The following is a 20564-nucleotide window of genomic DNA, read 5'->3' as shown; positions in this document are numbered from 1 at the left end:
ATACTTTAATTTGAAAAGGCAAATTAATTGAAATTTTAAATGTTTCATTATTGAATTTTTTCATCTTTATGGAGGTATAATTGGCAAATAAATTTGTAAGATATTTAAAGTGCACATTATGGTGATTTGATATACATATACATTGTGAAACTATTCTACCCATCTAGTTAATTCACACATTCCTCACTTCACATATTTATCTTTTTGTGCATGTGTGTGAAAACACTTAAGTTCTACTCTCAGCAAATTTAAATTACACAATAGTAGTCATGGTTTATACTATTTCCTTATTATGATCAATACTTAACTTTTTTTTTTAATGTTTGTTTATTTATTTTGAGAGACAGAGGAAGCCTGAGTGAAGGATAGGCAGAGAGAGAGGGAGAAAGAAAGTCCCAAGAGGTCTCCGTGTTCAGTGAGCAGCCGACTTGGGGTTCAGTCTCACAACTGTGAGATCATGACCTGAGCCCAAATCAAGAGTCGGGCACTTAACCAACTGAGCCACCAACGTGCCCTAACACCTAACTTCTTAAAATAGATCGAGTATCTGTAAATATGTCATAGGCCATCCGTATTTATCTCTTCCAGGAGAAGCAGTTAATTTCTTCAAGGATCCCTTGCTTATAATATAAGATGCACCTGTACTAATTAACTCTTTTAATGTGAGTGTTTAACGTGTCAATTTAAGTTTTTCTTTAAATTGATTTAAAATTATTTCTGAATTACCTATCCAAATCATGCAAAACAGATGAAAAGACCTTATTCAAGGAATATCTTTGTTTTGAAAATTATTGAAGAAACAGACGGGGGCGCCTGGGTGGCTCAGTCGGTTGAGCATCTGACTTCGGCTCAGGTCATGATCTCTCAGTCTGAGTTCGAGCCCCGCGTAGAGCTCTGTGCTGACAGCTCAGAGCCTGGAGCCTGGAGCCTGTTTGGGATTCTGTGTCTCCCTCTCTCTCTGCCCCTCCCCCGCTCATGCTCTGTCTCTCTTTCTCTGTCTAAATAAACATTTAAAAAAAATTTAAAAAGGAAAAAGACAAGGATACAAAATGATATTCAAGTCTGCATATATAAGCAACTGATACCCTAAAGAAAATTAGGTTAAGTAAGAGGGCTAGAAGTCTCTTATGAAGAAGCATCTGGAGTTGAGCCTTCCTGGGAAAGAGAGAAACTCCTACTGAGGTAGCAGCTGATTCCAAGGTGCACACAAGTGGAGTTTCATAGCTCAGACAGGAAAGGATAGATGGTGAGGAGTTAGGTTAAACAGCCTGACACAGAGAGAGAAGCCATGTACCCACTAAGGAAGTGTGACCACTCAGGACTGTGAAAGCTAAAATTAGGACTTTTAAATTGGAAATAGAACATAAAATCAAAGAAGGTGGTAATTTAGAGGTAAAAGTTGTGAATAAATTTAGGAAGGAAAAGAGAAGGCTGCAGCCTGGCAAGGGAAGGCAATGACATTGTTTAAGAAAGAGGAAATCAACTGTTAGTTTAATGAAATGCCAACAAATTTACGAATACATGGTTTTAAAACATAGCTTATTCAATTATCGGTTATAACCAGTACATGATAGATTCTAAAGTAACTTTAAGAGTATCTCTGCTTTGGGATAGGAATTATTTTGTCAGTAAATGAATAAAAAAAGGTATTTACAGTATAAATAACTGTGACATTTATAAAAATGGTTATATCACGAACAGGCAAAAGTATCAGAATTTCTATTGTAAGGTTTGTGCATCTGAAATTTATCACATTCAACAGAAAGTCTCTGCAAGTGCACTTTTTCAAATAAATGCCCTGAAATATCAGTCTTATTATTCTTCAGTGAGGTGTATAAACTCTAGTAAAACCCGTTTACCAGTTTAATGCCTTTTTATGATATTATAACTATATGCAACTTTGATTTATGAAAAGGAAAACTCAAGTTCTTAACTTCTGAAATGAGTTTTCTTCATCAGCAAAGGTGCCTAAAGTGAAAGATGTAAAAATATGTATTAATATGATATGAAAATTAGAATTTGAAATGCATATTATAGGAGTAAAAGCTTCTCATTTTCTTATTTTTTTATGTCACATGGAATGATTATGTACTTTCCTGTGGAAAAAGACTGGCTATTATTTCTGTCCCCACTATATACCATGTCCCCCCCTTTTTTTTACTTTGTTTTGTCAATATACTGAACTGGTGTTTATAGCTATAGTTCTGGTCTTGCTAATGATATTCATGGACTAATGACATGCATAGTGATGCTGAAAGCTACAGGATGTCCAAATGACAAATATCTTAATTTTCTTGTTTATAATCACAGCAACTTTTTGTGTCAGAAAGCTTACACACTATTATCCCCATACATTGGGACTTGGGTACAGGTAATTTTTAGATATTTGTTCAAAGTGAGTGACAGATGCAGATTTCTAATTTTTATTCCTGAATGTCTCATTTTTAGTGATACTGAGTTCAACATATGGAAACAAAGAGGAGTGAAATCTTTATTTCTACAGTCCATCTTTAACCTTGGTTAAATGGAATCTCCCTAGATATCATGATCCCATGGTACTACTGACATAGGAAGTTTTCTGTGTTTTTTTCAAAAGAGGTAACAAAAAGGTGTTCCAGGATCAAGAAGGACTTTCACAAGAATAGATGGCAGAATCCTACTCACTTTCATATTCTGGACGCATTCTTTTTTTTTATGTATTTTAAATGTTTGTTATATATATTGAGAGAGAGTGAGAGAGAAAGAGAGAATGAGCGGGGGAAGGGCGGAGAGAGAGGGGGAAAGAGAATCTCAAACAGGCTTCATGCTGTCAATGCAGAGCCCAATGAGAAGCTCAATCCCATGACCGTGAGATCATGACCTGAGCCGAATCAAGTCAGATGCTTAACTGACTGAGCCACCTAGGTGCCCCCTGGACACATTCTTTATACCTGGCATATTTAATAAAGGCATGTGTAGGCATCATTTAGTAATTATTCTTTATTCAAGTATTAAACAAAAATTGGTTGCATCACATACGCATGTTCCAACCTGCTTCTGTTATAGAGAGGGGAAATGTGAAATAGATTTTTATTTTGCTCTAATTTAAAGCAGATCAGAAAGTATAGCACTCAAGCCTTCATTTTCAAACATCATCACTAGTATTCAAAGTAGCTAAAATGCCAAATACAAAAAATATTTAACCCACACACATGCCATTTTCAACTATTAAATAAAGTGCCCTTTAACTGCCATTTTAATAGAGTGCCTTATGCAAATCCACAAAACTTGTGGAACTATAGTAGAAAAATAGTATGAGAACAATCCTGTAAATATTCCTGAAGCAGGAATTTATGTTTTTGAGAAGGGTACCATTCCTATAATTTTACATAGTTCAGTTATTATTTAAATTTCTTAATCATATTGCTATAATAGCTAAGCTGTACTTAGTGCTTCTTCTATGCCAGGCACTATGCTGGCATTTTCATGGTTTAACTTACATAATGCTTATAAAACCTAGCCAAATTATTATCACATATTACAGATGAAGAAACCGGGATGGCAAATTAAATAACCGGTCAAGGTTATATAGTTTATAAGTGATATTATCAAGAATAAAATCTAGGTCAGCCTGATCCAGATTCCAAGTTCTTAATCATTTTTCTCCTATGAAGCTCATAAGATATTATATAAGTACTTAATTTTATTCCTATTGAGTGTCCTTCTGGAGTTGCAATTCAAGCCAACATTCTTCCCACATTGTAAAACTCACTGCTAAATTATCAACTTAGGGGCAAGTATAGAATATGTGAGAGATGAAACATTAGTTATCTATCCAAAACATATTTACCTTTTCTTATGTGTATAACATGATTTCATTAAGGATGACAATGTGCCTAAATAAAAGCAATACATTTCCCAGTTTTCCTTATAATTACCTGTGGTTTAATGGAGCAATTCTAAATCATGAGATAGAAGCAGAAGTAGTTGGATCGGATTCTGGAGTAGCTTTTTAAAGGGGAAAATTTATCTTACATACATCTTTTTAATCCTTTACTCTTCTTCATCTAGCTTGAAACGGAGATATGATGTTCAGATATCTCGCAACCTTTATGTGATAATGAGAATGAAGGTCAGACCACAAACATAGCAGAGCTTAAGGAATATGACTGTCTACTTTTGGGCTTTTTTGTTTATGAGAAATAATCAACTTCTATTTTAACACAGTTGAAACCACTGTTTCTGAGTTTGTCTTAATATCAACTGAATGAAATTCCTCCCTCATATAGTATAAAAGTTAACTCCATAGAAAAATTGTTTTGTCTTATGTAAATTTGACTCATTTTATTTATTTTAATTCTTAGGCCCTTTGAAAGAAATTTAGTGTGTGGCAACAGATGTTACTTATGTTGTAAGTATTATATACATGTGGCTAAAGACTCATTTGATTTCAAATTAAAATAATGAAAAAATTGACTTTAAAAAGAGAGTATTTTGAAAATTAAATGGTTCTAATTTCATCAATGTTTCAATTATATAGTCATTTGAATGATTCATATATACATATATATATATATATATTTAATCTTATATTCCATGGCTCTAAAATAAAGTGTTCATTTTTTAGATACAATAGTCAGCAAACTCAAAATCATATCCTAGTGATCAAATAAAAACATGGTAAAAATTATTTATGAAAATGTTCGAAGAAGAAAGGAAATGGAGAACAAAAGAAAAAAGAATATACAATTCACTGTACAAGAAATAAAACTTATTTCTTTCAATGGCAGAGATAAAACAAGCATGATGAAATATCAGTTTTTAGCTCTATCGGTGTATCTTATAATATTTGCAGAAATAAAATGAGACTGCCTTATTTCAACCTTTACTATTTTACTAAAAATATTCTATTTCTTGCACAAAACCGGAGCAACATGAGCTTTCGTACATTGAAGTTAAGTCTGAAAAGGAGACACACAGTTTTACATTTGTTCTTTTTTCATGATTTTCATAAAAATCATTAAAAAATCAAAGCTTTAAAAGCAGTAGGAAATGATTTTCACAAAAAAGAAAAGAAAAAGCGAATTCAAGTATATATTCTAGAGAGCAAAATTTCTAAATCTATTTTCTTATAAAAGAAAGTAACTGCAGTGATGGTTCTGTAGGATATATGGTGGTGAGGCTAAGGAGATATGGGGAGGGAGAAGAATATTTTTAAAACCCTGATATTAGAGAACTGAATATTAACAATTCTCATACAGTACTCATACCAGTAGAAAAGTTTATCATCCTATTCAGACACTCTCAGTTCTGGCTTTCCCCATGGTCTGATTGTCTTTTCTCTTTATTACCATCAAAAAATTAGATACTTATCAACAATGAAGTTTCAGAAGGTGGCCCCCCCATTGGCATCCAATTACATTCTTCCTCTGTGGTCAGTTACCAGGAGATGGAAAATGATTGGCAGATGACCCTGGGGTGTAATATTCCAGGCCCAGTGGTGTGCCTCCAGATTGAATCTTAATGTTGAGGCATTTCTAAGACTTTTCCAAAGACGCCCCAAGGGACCCTAATTAAACTCCAGGGGATTGAACTTAATTCATTTTCAGTCCTCAGTCACTTGCAGTGTAGAGAAACCTCCTCATGCTCAGAAAAAGGTTGGAGTTGTGGGAAGAATGAACAGGAGCCAAGCTAGACGATCTAGGCTCCTAGTATATGAGTATATTTGTTTTTCTAGGGACATAAGATGGGCTTCATGCTTTTGAGAGTGGATAGTGCTACTGCCTCTTCCTGGAATGTCCTTCCTTTCCTCGTTCTATTTCTCTGTAAAATTCTGCATTCTTTTGAAATCTAACTCTAAAATCTTCTTCTATAAGAAGGCTTTCATAGCCTCTTACATCATCCTCTGAATTCTGAACCATTTTGTTGACCTCTCCTATTGACACTTATATTAGTCTTTTATAGTAGATCTTTGCATATTTATCGTGGCTACTTAATGACAAGGAAAGTCTGTTTTTTTTATTCTCTTACATCTTCTTTGTTTTGCATTTAGGAATTGCACAGTGTTTGTTATATGAATGAAAGTATCTTGACCCAATCACAAAACTTCTTTGTGTCTACTTCTTTCTATACAAAATGTGAATAACAAATTATTCTCTAAAGAAAATTGTTACGGGGTGCCTGGGTGGCTCAGTCAGCTAAGTGTCCAACTTTGGCTCAGGTCATTATCTCATGCTCTCATAGTTCATGAGTTCAAAACCAGTATCAGGCTCTGTGCTGACAACTCAGAGCCTGGAGCTTGCTTCAGATTCTGGGTCTCCCTCTCTCTGTGCCCCTCCCCTGCGTGCGCTCTCTCTCTCTCTCTCTCTCTCTCTCAAAAATAAATAAATATTTAAAAAAATTAAAGAAAATTGTTGGGATAATCAAAGGCAAATGTGTTTTCGAAAGCATATAGTTTGAGGCTCTATATAAATATCAATTATTAAAAATAATAATGTGTTTGGGGATTACACATAGTATATTCTATAACACTTCTGTGGGTTTTCATAAATGAGCTGCATGAAGTCAGAAAAAAGGGGGCCCTAAAGATTAGCAACCAGCCTTGATAATCTGTAATTTATAAAATGGGATTTCCTGTTTATTGGGAGTTGTAGAAATTCCTCCTGGGTCTGCTTCACTCTGTCTCCAAATGTTTCAAAAACATGGATATACCAGGCTTACAGGAGCACAAGTATTTCCCAGTCCAGCTACATTTTAGCTTCTGGAAATGGCTTTGAGAGTGAAATTAGCATACGGCCAATTTGCTGGATGCCCAGAGGTTCCTGGATCATGCTGATACATCTTTATCTACTCATTAAGATTATGGCCTGAAATTTGGTTTTCTTGACTTTATGCCTATTACTCTTGAAGTATTATAGATAAACAGTTCATTCATATTATGTTTCACTTTCTCCTTCTATGAAATGAATTAATTAACACTAAACAAAAAAATGTGCTTGATAAATATGTCAACTTACATCCAATTATATGTAATGTGTTCTCAACGGGCAGGAAATAGGAAATGATCTTCTAATTACATACACCTATAACACTTGTAAAAGATTTTTGTTATTACAAGGACAGCATTTAAACCAGTATATAGATGATTAATACACAGTGCTTTTGTTTTTATTATATTTATATATTAATAAGGTCCCTTTTAGGAGAATTTAGTGTATATATACCATTGAATGTATATATACACCTGTATATAAACCAAACTGTTGAACAAGCAAGCTCCTCTTGATGTGCTCTAAATGAAATAAAATTTTGTCTTTCATTTTCCATTTAAGAATCCATGTGATGAGGACCATCTTCCCTTGCCCTTAGATAAAACTTGAGCAGGTCTCAGGGATTCTCTATTTATTTTTTTAGATGTTTATTCATTTTTGAGAGACAGTGCTACTGCACTACTGAGACAGAGTGTGAGCAGGGGAGGGGCAGAGAGACACACACACACACACACAGAATTTGAAGCAGTCTCCAGGCTCTGAGCTATTGTCAGCAGAGGGCCCAATGCAGGGGTCAAATTCATGGACTGTGAGATCATGACCTGAGCTGAAGTTGGACACTTAACCAACTGAGCCACCCAGGCCCCCTATTTCTGTTTCTGTTCCAATCATTATTATTTCCTTCCTTCTACTGGTTTTAGGTTTTGTTTGTTCTTTTTCTAACTCCTTTAGGTTAGGTTGTTTATTTATTTTTCTTGCTTCTTGATGTAAGCCTGTATTGCCATAAACTTCCCTCTTAGAACAGCTTTTGCTACATACTAAATGTTTTGGACCATTGTGTTTTCATTTTCATTTGTTTCCATGTACTTTTTGATTTTTTGGTTGACACATTCATTGTTTAGTAGCATGTTGATTAACTTCTATGTTTTTGTGTGGTCTTTCCACATTTTTCTTGTGGTTGATTTCTAGTTTCATAGTGTGGTCAGAAATGATGCATGCTATTACTTTGAGCTTTTTGAATTTGTTGAGACTTGTATGTGATCTATTCTGGAGAATGTTCCTTGTGCACTTGAAAAGAATGTGTATTTTGAAATTTTAGGATGGAATGTTCTGAATATACCTATTAAATCCATCTGGTCCAGGGTGTCATTCAAAGCCACTGTTTCCTTGTTGATTTTCTATTTGAAAGATCTGTCTATTTGATGGAAGTCTGGTATTAAAGTCCCCTACTATTATTGTATTGTTATAATTTAGTTCCTTTATGTTTGTTATTAACTGTTTTATGTATTTGGGTGCTTTTATACTTGTCAGATTTTCTTGCTGGGTTGTCCCCTTTATTATTACATAGTGTTGTCTCTTTTTATAGACTTTGTTTTAGTATATTTTGTCTGATATAAGTATTGCTGTTCCATCCTTGTTTTGACCTCCATTTATATGATAAATGTTTCTCCATCTCCTCACTTTCAATCTTCAGATGCCTTTAGGTCTGAAATGAGTCTCTTAAAGGCAACATATAGATGGGCCTTGTTTTTTTTGATCCCTTCTATTACCCTATGTCTTTTGATTGGAGCATTTAGTCCATTTACATTAAAAGGAATTATTGATACATATGTATTTATTGCCATTTGTTACTTGTTTTGTGGTTGTTTTTGTAGTTTTTCTCTGATCCTTTCTTCTCTTTCTCTCTTTCATGGCTTGCTAATTTTCTTTTATGATATAATTGGATTCCTCCTCTTTATTTTTTGAAAACCTATTATTTTTTTTTATTTGTGGTAACCATTTGGATTATATATAACATCTTTTGAATATAGTGGTCTATATTAAGCCGATGGTCACTTAATTTTGAACTCATTCTTTACTCCTCTCCCCTCCACATTTCAGTTATTTGGTAGATACCTTTTTGATGATTACAGAGACATCATAATTTAATACTATTGTTATTTTAACAGATTGACATATATATAAACTATACAGGGAAAGTTTAGAACTACTTAGTCTTATGTACTATATAGGACTTTGTGCTTGGAAACCCAGTGTCTATATAATTTGTACTATGATATGTGATATATGGTTACATCCACAAACCAGATGGAACCCCAAATTTAGTGATGAGTGACTTGTAATATCCTTCCTGGGTAATTGAAATGTATGGTGCTTGGAAAGTGTGACTATTGAGAAGAAACAGCATTGCAATTTTAACTGAAATGTGCTACAGCCAACATCTAATCTCTCTGCCTCAGTTACATAGTGTATCAAAGGATTTGCATGCACACTGATAGAATTAAATAAAAATCTGACTATTTCAATGATGATCCACAGGATAAGAAAATATTTTTAGAAACTTAGTAGCAGTTTATATGAAGTTCTGATTTTATACCTGTGTAGAAATACCTATGGATATGGATCAACTAGGAAATGTGAACTTGGCTGTAGAAAATTATAGATGAAAATAAGTGTCTCCATCAACACCTATAAATAAATTCAAATAACTGTGAGTGATGGAGGAAAAAGAGTAAAAGAGCTGGTCAAAAAATATCAAAAACCCTATGGAGTTATATGGTCTTAATACCATGCTTATTTTTTAAAAATTTTTCTTCCAAGTTTTTATTTAGATTCTATAGTTAATTAACATCTAGTGATACTAGTTGCAGGTGTAAGATTTAGCGATTCATCACTTACATACAACACCCAGTGCTCATCACAACAAGTGCCCTCCTTAATACCTATTACCCATCTAGGCCATCTTTTACCCACTTCCCTTCAACAACCTTCAGTTTGTTCTCTATCATTGAAAGTCTCTAGTGGTCTTCTTTTCCCCCTTCTCATATGTTCTTCTGTTTTGTTTCTTAAATTCCACATTTGAGTGAAATCATATGGTATTGGTCTTCTCTGACTGAGTTATCTTGCTTAGCATAATACTCTCTAGCTCCATCTACATCATTGCAAATGGCAAGATTTCATTCTTTTTGATAGCTGAGTAATATATGTCACTTCTTTATATATTCATCAGTCAATGGACATTTGGGCTTTTTCCATAATTTGGCTATTGTTCATAATGTTGTTATAAACATCAGAGTGCATATATCCCTTCAAATCATATACCCAAAGGTACAAATCATGTACATAAATTTGAATTTATGTATCCTTTGGGTACATAAATACCTGGCAGTATAATTAAATATCATGCATGATAGATAGTTCCTATTCCCACTGGATTGTTCAGATTCTGATGGTCATCTTGGATTTAGTAGCCATGTTCTTTATGATAAATTATTGCCAAAAATGTTGTTCACTATCTTTTAAAACGTGATGGGGGAGGGATGCCTGGGTGGTTTTATTGGTTAAGCATCCAACTCCAGCTCAAGTCATGATCTCACAGCTTGTGGGTTTGAGCTCTGTGTCGGGCTCTGTGCTGACAGCTCAGAGCCTGGAGCCTGCTCAGGATTCTGTGTCTCCCTCTTTCTCTGCCCCTCCCCTTCTTGTTCTCTCTCTTCTACCCACCTTATCTCAAAAATAAATAAACATTTAAAAAAATTTTTAAATGTGATAAGGAGTTATTGACCTAGGTTAGATAGTAGACTAGGCAGGAAAAAGTTATAACAGCCTATGATCAATTTCTCTTTTTACTAATCATAAGTTGCAATGGCACTTTTTTATTTTTTTTTAATGTGTATTCATTTTTGAGAGAGAGAGAGAGAGAGGGAACGAGCAAGGGAGGGGCATAGAGGGAGACACAGAATCCAAAGCAGTCTCCAGGTTCTGAGCTGTCAGCACAGAGCCCAATGTGGGGCTCAAACACAAGGGCCGCAAGATCATGACCTGAGCTGAAGTCGGACGCTTAACTGACTGAGCCACCCAGGCACCCCGGCACTTTATTTTTTCTTTTTAAAATCCTGTTCTACAGCTTCTTTGGCCCTTTCTGCCTGGATGTCAAAGAGCAGTGCATTGGCACAGGCCATGTGAATATTGGTCAACACCTTGAAGTTCTCCTCCTCTGTAATGACTCCGGCTTTCTTCTGCTTATAGACATTCCCTGTGGGCTTGACTAGTCCTGTCAGCTGGGTAACCAATTTGAGTTTTTCAGCAGAGCTGTTTTCCCTCTTGGGGGCAGAGGGCATCCTAGAGAAGAGGATGAGCTTGGAGCAGTACTCCTTCAGCCACTGAACATTAGCCTGCAGGGACTCTGTGTACTCGTCTGCCTTCTTGGATCCACTGAGATCCCAATAGCTCATGCCACCTTCTTGTCAATGCCAGCAACCCTAACTCTTCCAAGCTGAAACCCCAGCCAGCTCATACTTTGTTGTGCTACTTCCTCATAGGGCACCTCATGATGGGCCAGGTGGGTCCGGACAGGTCCAAACGGGATGCAGGTGATGGGGCTTGCTCTGGCTTGCCAGGCCTTGTGTCTGCAGAACTTCCATGCCAGCTGGTTGAACCATGTGGCCACATACTCGCTGCAAGCTCTTGTGGAAGTGGGGCTTCAGGATCATGCCATTCTGGCCAGGAGCCACGGCTGCTGCCTATGGGCCTGGGGGCACAGAAGAGAGGAGCTAGTCAGGGCCCAGGGTCTAGCTAGATGCAGTGGCTTGCTCCCCACCAGAGCCCAGGCCTGGTCCTGTCCGTGTGATCAATTTGTTCCATGATTAATGAATGAGGGGACACTCTGGATGAAGGAAAAAAAAATCAGGTGACCAAGTGTAATTTCCTTGTATATATGATAATTGATTGGGGAAATAGATGAATGATACTAGTCGTTATCTATGCAGTACTCTTAATGTCCCTGGATTAGAATTGCATAAGTAAAATAAATACAATTTACAGGGAATGTTACATAAACTTTGCAACTCTCTGGGGTATAGGACATAGATGTTTCATAACATCTTGCTGTATGGAGTAACCTGTAAACCTCTTATTAAAACCTCTCCTATTATTCTGGAGCAGAAATCATGTGTATGATGTGAAAAAGGAAGGGCCCACAGAAGAGTCACATGGGATGATTTTTCTCCCTGCTTTGTCTGGCCTCCAGATTACTTGATCTTTAAAATTATTAGTAAAGCTTGATACAGTGTAATTATCTATATGATTCTAGATTGAATTGTTTTGGGTTCTAGAAACATTGATTTGCTGAAAAATTATATTTTAAGAGAAATTAGTGTGAATATTCTAAGCAACTGTCGCCTATGATTTTGAAATTGTTTTGTTGTTCTAATTTTTTTTTTCATAGAGAGCTGGTGTTATATTCTTATGTCTCTTCTTGCCCCTAAAAGAAAATTGGAGTTGGGGTTATTCAGTGGTGAAGGAGTGAATGGGAACAAGCACTGGAGAGGATGATGGGCCTGCTAATTGAAACTCCAAATAGGCACTGAGGGAAACCTCTCTGGCTTTCACAAAGCAGAATAAGAAAACTGAGTGGGTCAGATGCTTTTATATTATTGTGGAACATTAATTTCACTGTGGAATCAATAGATTCACTTGAAAATGTGAGAGGTTCCCACTGTCAAAGTTTATGAGGTAGGGACAAATTTGAAGCCCTCCTTATTGGCATCATGCTATTATATAGTGTCCACTGTGTAACCCTCATCGAGTGAGTTTGGATAGAAAATGTGTCGGCACTTCTAGATGGGATCTAGAAGATTAAAATTTCATTCTGTAATGTATGTGTTCTTAAAGTCAACTTAATTGTCCTCTTATGTTCCATTTAAGAGGCCTCTGTGGCTAAAATGTATATGCCATTGTTCTGGGTGAATATGAATATTAGATTAATAAGAATAAAAAATGCAGGAAGGTTTGGGTAAGATATTTCTGATACTGTACTGTGTTGAGTTTTTTCCTTCACCAATATAATATTTCTGGCTGAAAACAGTCTGACTTCTAAGCCCAGTAGGTTAAAAATAAAGAACAAAAGGTAGGAAAAATTTTGGCTTCTAAAGAGAGTAAGCTTTCTTCTTCCTTTCATCCTTTGCTGCAAATGCAAGTCAGCTCAAGTGAGTGGTAAACATTGGACCACTGAAAATGTGGAAACATATCATCCTCTTGTCTCTCTTTGTAATATCCCTGGTTGGACAATATGATAAGAAGATCTTAGGCTGCCCTTTATTGTTTAGTAAGAAACCTCATCCCAGAGGGGGTTTGAGGTATAGATTTGACTGGTTCTACTGTGACTATCATTGCTTTCTTCCTCCTTTGGTATCTCACCGTGGGGTTATTTTTATCTTTCACGTGTCCATCTAGAGAGTCCATAGTCAAGGCACCACTGAACCCATTTCTTCCAACTATTCTCAGTGGCTACTCAAAGTTGCTGATAAATTTGAGGTATCATATATTAATTTTTAAAATAGGAAACTTTTTGTCTTGTATACCCTTTTTCCATATATCTTTTGCAAATCTGTGACTAGAATAGACAAATGGTCAGGGATTTTGGTTTTCAATATTGTGGTTTCCAGCCAAGTATTATTTCATCCTGACTAGCATCCATGTTGCTGCTTTATTGCCACCTATGACTCCATCCATTTTGGTTGGCTAGGCAGTGCAGGGTGAAAATGTGAAGTGCTACCTATATTTTTGCAAATATTACATCATACCATGAATATTTGGAAAAGTCAGGGTGAATGCCCCTGATATCGTATTTCCTTTTCTTGGTGGCAAAAAAGGATTAATCAATGTAGGTACACCTGTTACTTGGGAATGAAGCCAATATCATTGATTTAAGAGTTCAGCATGTGTAGATGCTGCTAGGGGTCTCTCTTGCATCAATTATTATGGAAGTCATGCCTTAAAAAGAAAAAGAAGAATACATCATGTCTCTTAAATCAACTTTGGTTGGTGGTGATAACACAGTTGTAAAACTTATCCTTTGAGTAAATAGAGGGTAAGAGACTGAATTCTGCTTTTTATAAGAACATGTCAGTTTTCTATAATAACTGCTTAAATCTCTAGACTCATCAGATGTGCAGTTAGCATTTGAAACTTACACTTAACAGTAAACACTTCAACTGTAGTATAGTATGTGGGAGGGGAAAAAAACATTAATTATCTGATTGATTTAAGAAATAATTTAGAGTGTGTTGTATTTTCTAACCCTGCTTTTCCTAATAATCCTGAGTTGTCTTGGATGGGAATATAAGAAAAAGCTATGTAATTACATGTGTTACCAAAATAACTACTGCCAGTAAGAGAAGAGATACTAACACAAATAATTCATATTTAATTTCCACTAATTAGTACCAAAAACCATCTTTGAACACTTTAAACAAAAATGCATTTGGGTTCTATAGTGTCTCCAATGCTCTTCACATTTTTCTTTCTATTCCTTTGTTATTTTAGGAATAAGTCAATACATAATTTCCCTCCCTTGGGGCACCTGGGTGGCTCAGTCGGTTAAGTGTCCAACACTTAGTTTTGGCTCAGGTCATGATCTTACAGTTCATAAGTTCCAGCCCCACATCAGGCTCCACACTGTCAGTGCAGAGTCTGCTTGGGATCTCTCTCTCTCTCTGGCCCTGCCCCTCTTCTGCTATCTCTCTCTCTCAAAACAAATAAGTAAACTTTAAAAATAGTATTTTCCTCCCTTTTCTCCGTTTCATCTTTCTTACTGGATGCGAGTTATAAAAAGATAGATTTTTGTTACCTCAAATTCAATATTGGAAGTACTAACTTAATCACACCTAATTCAGGGATGAGATAAAATATAGATAGCTCAAAACTGATTTTATTTAAGTCACTTTAAACAGATTTATTTGTTTCAGGTATAACTTTTAAGTTCAGAATTCTGATGAGCTGAGTGCTAAATATTTCATAAATATTTTAGTTTTACTGTATATTGGTCATATTTTACATACTGATGGATAGTAACAATAAACAAAGGAGCTTTAAGTGATTATTGTCATAGAACTTATGTTTCTGATGTGGTGGGAGACAGAAACTAATGATATAAATATTGAGTATAATTTTCAGGGAGTAGGTGATCAATATTAGGAGAAAATATAAGAAGGTAGGGACAAGATCATTTTACAGGAATGCCATTATAGATAGAATGGTAAAGCCAATTTTGGAGCCCTGAATAAAGCTGCAATTATCTGATAAAAGTGTATTTCAGATACTGGTAACAACAAGGGAAAAGTCTCGGGACAGAAGTACTCTATGTGGTTGCAGTGGAATGACGCCAACCAAAATCTGAAGATGAAGAAAGAAAGAAGACCAGGAGCTTAATCACGTGTTTCTTTACAAACCATAGGAAGAATGATTTTTACTCTGTGGTTTTGAGAAAACATTGCAGGGTTTGAGTAGGGGAGCAAGGTAATCAGGGGTGGGTTTAGCCCTTCTATCTATGATTACAGTTATAGTTGCTATCACGCACCCACACACAAAAGTAGAATATGGGAGAAAGTTTGTTGGGCAAATAATTTTGAGAAATTTTGCTTTAAAAAAGTTTTCTTGGGGCACCTGGGTTCTCAGTCGAGCAACCAGCTCGATTTTGGCTCAGGTCATGATCTTAGGGTCATGGGATCGAGCCCCATTTCTGGCACTGGGCTGAGCATGGAGCCTGCTTAGGATTCTACTTCTTCCTCTCTCTCTGCCCCTCCCTTGCTTGCCTGTGTGCATGTGTGCATGTGTGTGTACATACACTCTCTCTTTCTCAAAATAAGTAAAACTAAAAAAAAGTTTTCTTCACAGCAAGAATTCTGATACCATTTAAAATCCTAGTATCTTTGGGATGCCTGGGTGGCTCAATTGGTTAGGTGACCGACTTCGGCTCAGGTCATTATCTTGTGGTTTGTGGGTTCTCTCTCTTGAGCACTCTCTCTTTCTGTCTTTCAAAAATAAACAAATATAAACAAATAAAAATAAAAACAAAATAAAATGCTGGTATCTTCAAAAAAGAGACTATATATGTAGTATATTAAAATTGCTGACACAAGACTCTTCTTTGAAAGATTATTCTGTGATTTGGGGGATGCACAGTTACTATACTTACAATCTCTTTCCTAAAGATTATTGAAAAAATATGCCCTCCTCAATACCCTGTTGGGATGAGCACTGGGTGTTGTATGGAAACCAATTTGACAATAAATTTCATATATTGAAAAAAAAAAAAGAAAAGAAAAAATATGTAAAATCACACTCTCTGTGGGATATGTATAAGGAATACATAACACTGTCCAAAGTTCTAAAAGACTTCAATAAAAATAACACTTTACAGATGATTCTCATTAAATACATTAAAAAATGGAAATCTAAGGAAACTTTTAAGGTTATAGCATATGTTGGGGTGCCTGGGTGGCTCAGTCAGTTGAGTGTCCAACTTTGGCTCAGGTCATGATCTCACAGTTTGTGGGTTCGAGCCTAACATCAGGCTCTGTGCTGACAGCTCAGAGTCTGGAGCCTGCTTTGGATTCTGTATGATTCTCTCTTTATCTCTGCCCCTTCCCCACTCACACATACTCTCTCTATATATATGTCAAAAATAAACATTTAAAAAATTGTTTAAAAATACTATAACATATTTTTTAAGTTTATTTATTAATTTTGAGTGAGAGAGAGAGAGTGCAGGGGAGGGACAGAGAGAGAAGGGAGAGAGAATCCCAAGCAGGAACCAAGCCATCAGCACAGAACCTGATGCAGGGCTCAGATTCACAAACTGTGAGATCATGACCTGAATCATAATCAAAATTTGGACATTTAACCAACTGAGCAACCCAGGCACCCCTAAGATTATAGCATATTTTAGACACTGTGGTGTTTTAACAACCAAAATTTACTATGTGTCATAAACTTTAAGTCTTATACATATGTTATTTAATATTTAATTTTCCTTGTGTAGGCATTGGTACCTGACCATTGCAGAATATGAACACATTACATGGAAATGGTAAACTGAGCAAATCCAATTCACTCAGATAGTCATCATCATGGACAGATGTCAAATCTAATTGTGTTTGAATGAAACATGTGATCATAAACACTATACCAAAAGGCCTGACATAGTAAAAAGTATTACATATCATGAGAAATATCCTAAAGCTATGATGCTATGTAGACATATTGGACAGTCTTGATATTTAGTATTAGTGTTTTTGTATGGTAAGGACATCTGTTCCACAGGTGAAAAGATGATATCAATGTGCATTTTTAAAAATTTAATCTAATTTACATAATTGAGGACCATAAACATGATTGGGATCCAAAATCAATTAGATTAACTTTTTACATTCTGAATTTCATTTCAAAATATTTAGCTTTTAACTTTTATCTGGTTCACCTAGAGAGTGTCTCTCTATTCAATGCCTTACATAACACAGAAAGGAACCCATGACATCAAGAACCTACAATATTCACCTAAAAACACTACTACACCATTAATTAGAAATTAGAATAATCAAAAATGTTAAATAACAAATTAAACTTTGACAAAGTATACTATTGGGAGAAAAACATTAACTTGCCCTTTCTTCTAGTATATTAGCATATAATACCTTACACCAAAAATGATTGAGGAAAAGTTTAAAAACAGCAAAGATAGAGTAGAATATGGTCTTAAAAATATAAATATAAAACATTTTATTAAACAATAATAGAATAATGCAATAAATATCTCATGCTATGCCCCTAACCAATATTTGCCCCTCCTTTGTATATTAAAGTGCTCAATAATTTTATTCTCTAATATTCAAAGATAAGTTACTAATAAGTTCTTATATTTAAATAGAATTTCTTAAATGTATTTAAATTAAGTGACCTGCTTTATGCTTATAAAAATGACATAAGTAGAGCCATTTTTATTTTTACTATTTATTGATTTATTGCTTTTAGTTTCAGGTGTAGAATTTAATGATTCATCACTTATATATACAGCACCCGGTGCTCATCACAACAAGTGCCCTCTTTAATACTCTCACCTATTTAACCCATCCCCTCACCTACCTCCTCTCAGTAACTCTCAGTTTGTTCTCTATTGTTAAGAGTTTGTTTGTTTTTCTGGTTTGCCTCTGTTTTCTCCCCCTTCCCCTATGTTCATCTGTTTTGTTTCTTAAATTCCACATATGAATGAAATCATATTTTTCATTTGTATTTGTCTTTCTCTGACTTATTTTGCTTAGAATAATACACCCTAGCACCATCCATATCATTGCAAATGGCAAGCTTTCATTCTTTTTGATAGCTGAGTAATAGTCCGTGTGTGTGTGTGTGTGTGTGTGTGTGTTTGTGTGTGTGTGTGTGTGTGTGTATGTGTAAACACACACACTACATTTTTTTTTTTTATCCATTCATCAGTCGATGGACATTTTGGGTCTTTTCATAATTTCAGCACTTTTAAAAATAGACCTGGAATAGCTATTTCATAGGAACTGCCTTGCACATCCTGTGTCCTAAATCTTTGAACCAGGCCAAACTTCAACATACCAAGAAGTCAGCAAGAATGAGAAAATCTTGTTTGAAAAGACTGATAAAAATGAACTTTTACCTGGGGACCACTTTGCCTGACCAATCAGTGATGTACAAATCTAGTCCTGCTTGTCAGAACAATGAACTCTTCTTAAAAACAACTTACCTAACATTTTTTTTTATGTCTATAAAAATCCTGAGTCCACTTCCTATAACCAGGACACTGTTTGGGCATCTATCTAAATCTATGTACCCTGAATTTCAATTCTTTGGTCCCAAATAAATGCTAGCCTCTTGAACTGGTTTCTTATTCTAAGTTTCTTCAAGAGGTTCCTCCCTCAGCAAGTCCAGTTGGTTTCATGTTTAAGAAGTAGGATTCTTCTTCTTATAAATATTTATCCCAGTGGACTGAAAATTCCAAAGATCAATTGCAGTTGCAGTGGTCACTTTGGGGCTCTTTTGAGCTCACAGAACTTGACTTGAGAACCAGAGATTTAAAACCAGACAAATCAAATAGGATGCTTAATTGGTATTTGGAAACTTTAAAATGAACTCAAGACTGATTGCCTCTTTTCAGAATACTGTTTCCAACTTAAGAGAGAAAAATTCTCAGTTTGAAAAGAATCATAAGGCTTTACAGAATTACTTTTCTCTTCAGCCTCCTCCTGCTGCTTCGGGTTGCTCTCTCTCTCCCTCTTCTACTTTTCTTTGTCCCTCTTATGGCCAAACTCCTTCTTTAACCCCAATATCCCAAGACCTTTCTAGATCTTCCCGTTTTATCCTTTTCATACTGTCCTGTTCCAATGAACCTTTTCAAGGTTAGACCTAAAAGTTATACTCCTGAACATTTTATATTCTCCCTAGAGAGAGGCTGAATTGAGAGCTATTGCCAAGGAGTTTCCAAGGGTTTATGAAGACTTTCATCAATTTGCTGACAAATTTAATATTTTCATCCAAACCTACCACGCTGGTTTCTTTGATCTTTATCAGTTGATCCATCTATTTGTTGGACAGGGTCAAGTTCAACATTGGTTGCCAAAGGCTGAATGTCATTAGATGATCTCCAATGGGTCTTACCATAGGACAGGGTACCTCCTGGGTGCATTGCTAAAGCTTTACATGAAGCCATTCCCCATGTCTTCCCTAAAGCCATAGATTGGAATAAAAAAATCCAGACATGTACTCAAAAGTTTAATAAACTAGTTTATGAATGCTATAATTAGCTTCAATTATTTTTTTTATGTTTTTTAAGTTTATTTATTTATTTTGAGAAAGAGAGAGCACACTCAAGCAGGGGAGGGTCAGAGAAAGAGGGAGAGAAAGAATCTCAAGCAGGCTCTACGCTGTCAGTGCAAAACCCAAGCAGGGCTCAAAGTTAAAAACAAAAACAAAAACAACAACAAAAAACCATGAGATCATGACCTGAGCTAAAATCAAGAGATGGATGCTTAACCGACTGAGTCACCCAGGTTTGTAAAAAACCCAGACAGTGTCTTACACAGAAACACCAAAGGCAATCTTCTAACACTAAGCCCTCAAGCCCTCTAATGGACAGAGGCTACTCCCAGGAAACACAAGAGGTTTTTCTGATTTTGCACCTTAATCATCTGGGTGAAACTTCCTTAATGATCAGAAATGAGGTTCTTACAATTTTAATTGACACTGTAGCAACTCTTCTGTGTTCATGCTCAAACAATCCTGTACTGAAAAAAATTCCATTGCTGGGAAGTTCTAATAAACCCTTAACAGCTCATGAGTCTCTTTCCTTACCTTTTCAGTTAGGCACCTCTTCAGGATAGGCATTCCTTTTTACTAGTTCTCTTAACTCCTGTCAATCTACTTGGAAGAGACTTCTTAGAAAAATACCACATTGCCATTTCCTTTCCCAAAAAAACGAAATCATTCTATTTTTTTTAAATGTTTATTTATTTTGAGAGAGAGAGAGAGAGACAGAGAGAGAACAAGCAGGGGAGGGGTAGACAGAGAGGGAGAGAGAAAGAATGCTAAGCAGGCTCCACACTCAGCACAGGGCCTAACGTGGGGCTCCATTTCATGACCATGAGATCATGACTTGAGTGGGAACCAAGAGTCGGACACTTAACTGACTGAGCTACCCAGGCAACTCAAAAGAGAAATCATTCTTAAAATCAATTCAACCCCTCTTTCAACTGTCAGCATTAGAAAACCTTTCAATACCTCTAATATTCTTTCCCC

General features: G+C 35.7%; 1 pseudogene; it reads right to left on the bottom strand.

Annotated features, from left to right (window-relative positions):
* Window positions 1–10840: 10840 nt before the first annotated feature.
* LOC122220700 lies at window positions 10841–19479 on the bottom strand (annotated as a pseudogene).
* Between the last annotated feature and the right edge of the window lie 1085 nt (window positions 19480–20564).

This window comes from Panthera leo, chromosome B2 (genome assembly GCF_018350215.1).
Source record: "Panthera leo isolate Ple1 chromosome B2, P.leo_Ple1_pat1.1, whole genome shotgun sequence".
Classification (NCBI taxonomy): Eukaryota; Metazoa; Chordata; class Mammalia; order Carnivora; family Felidae; genus Panthera; species Panthera leo.
This window is presented reverse-complemented; position numbering and strand designations above follow the sequence as displayed.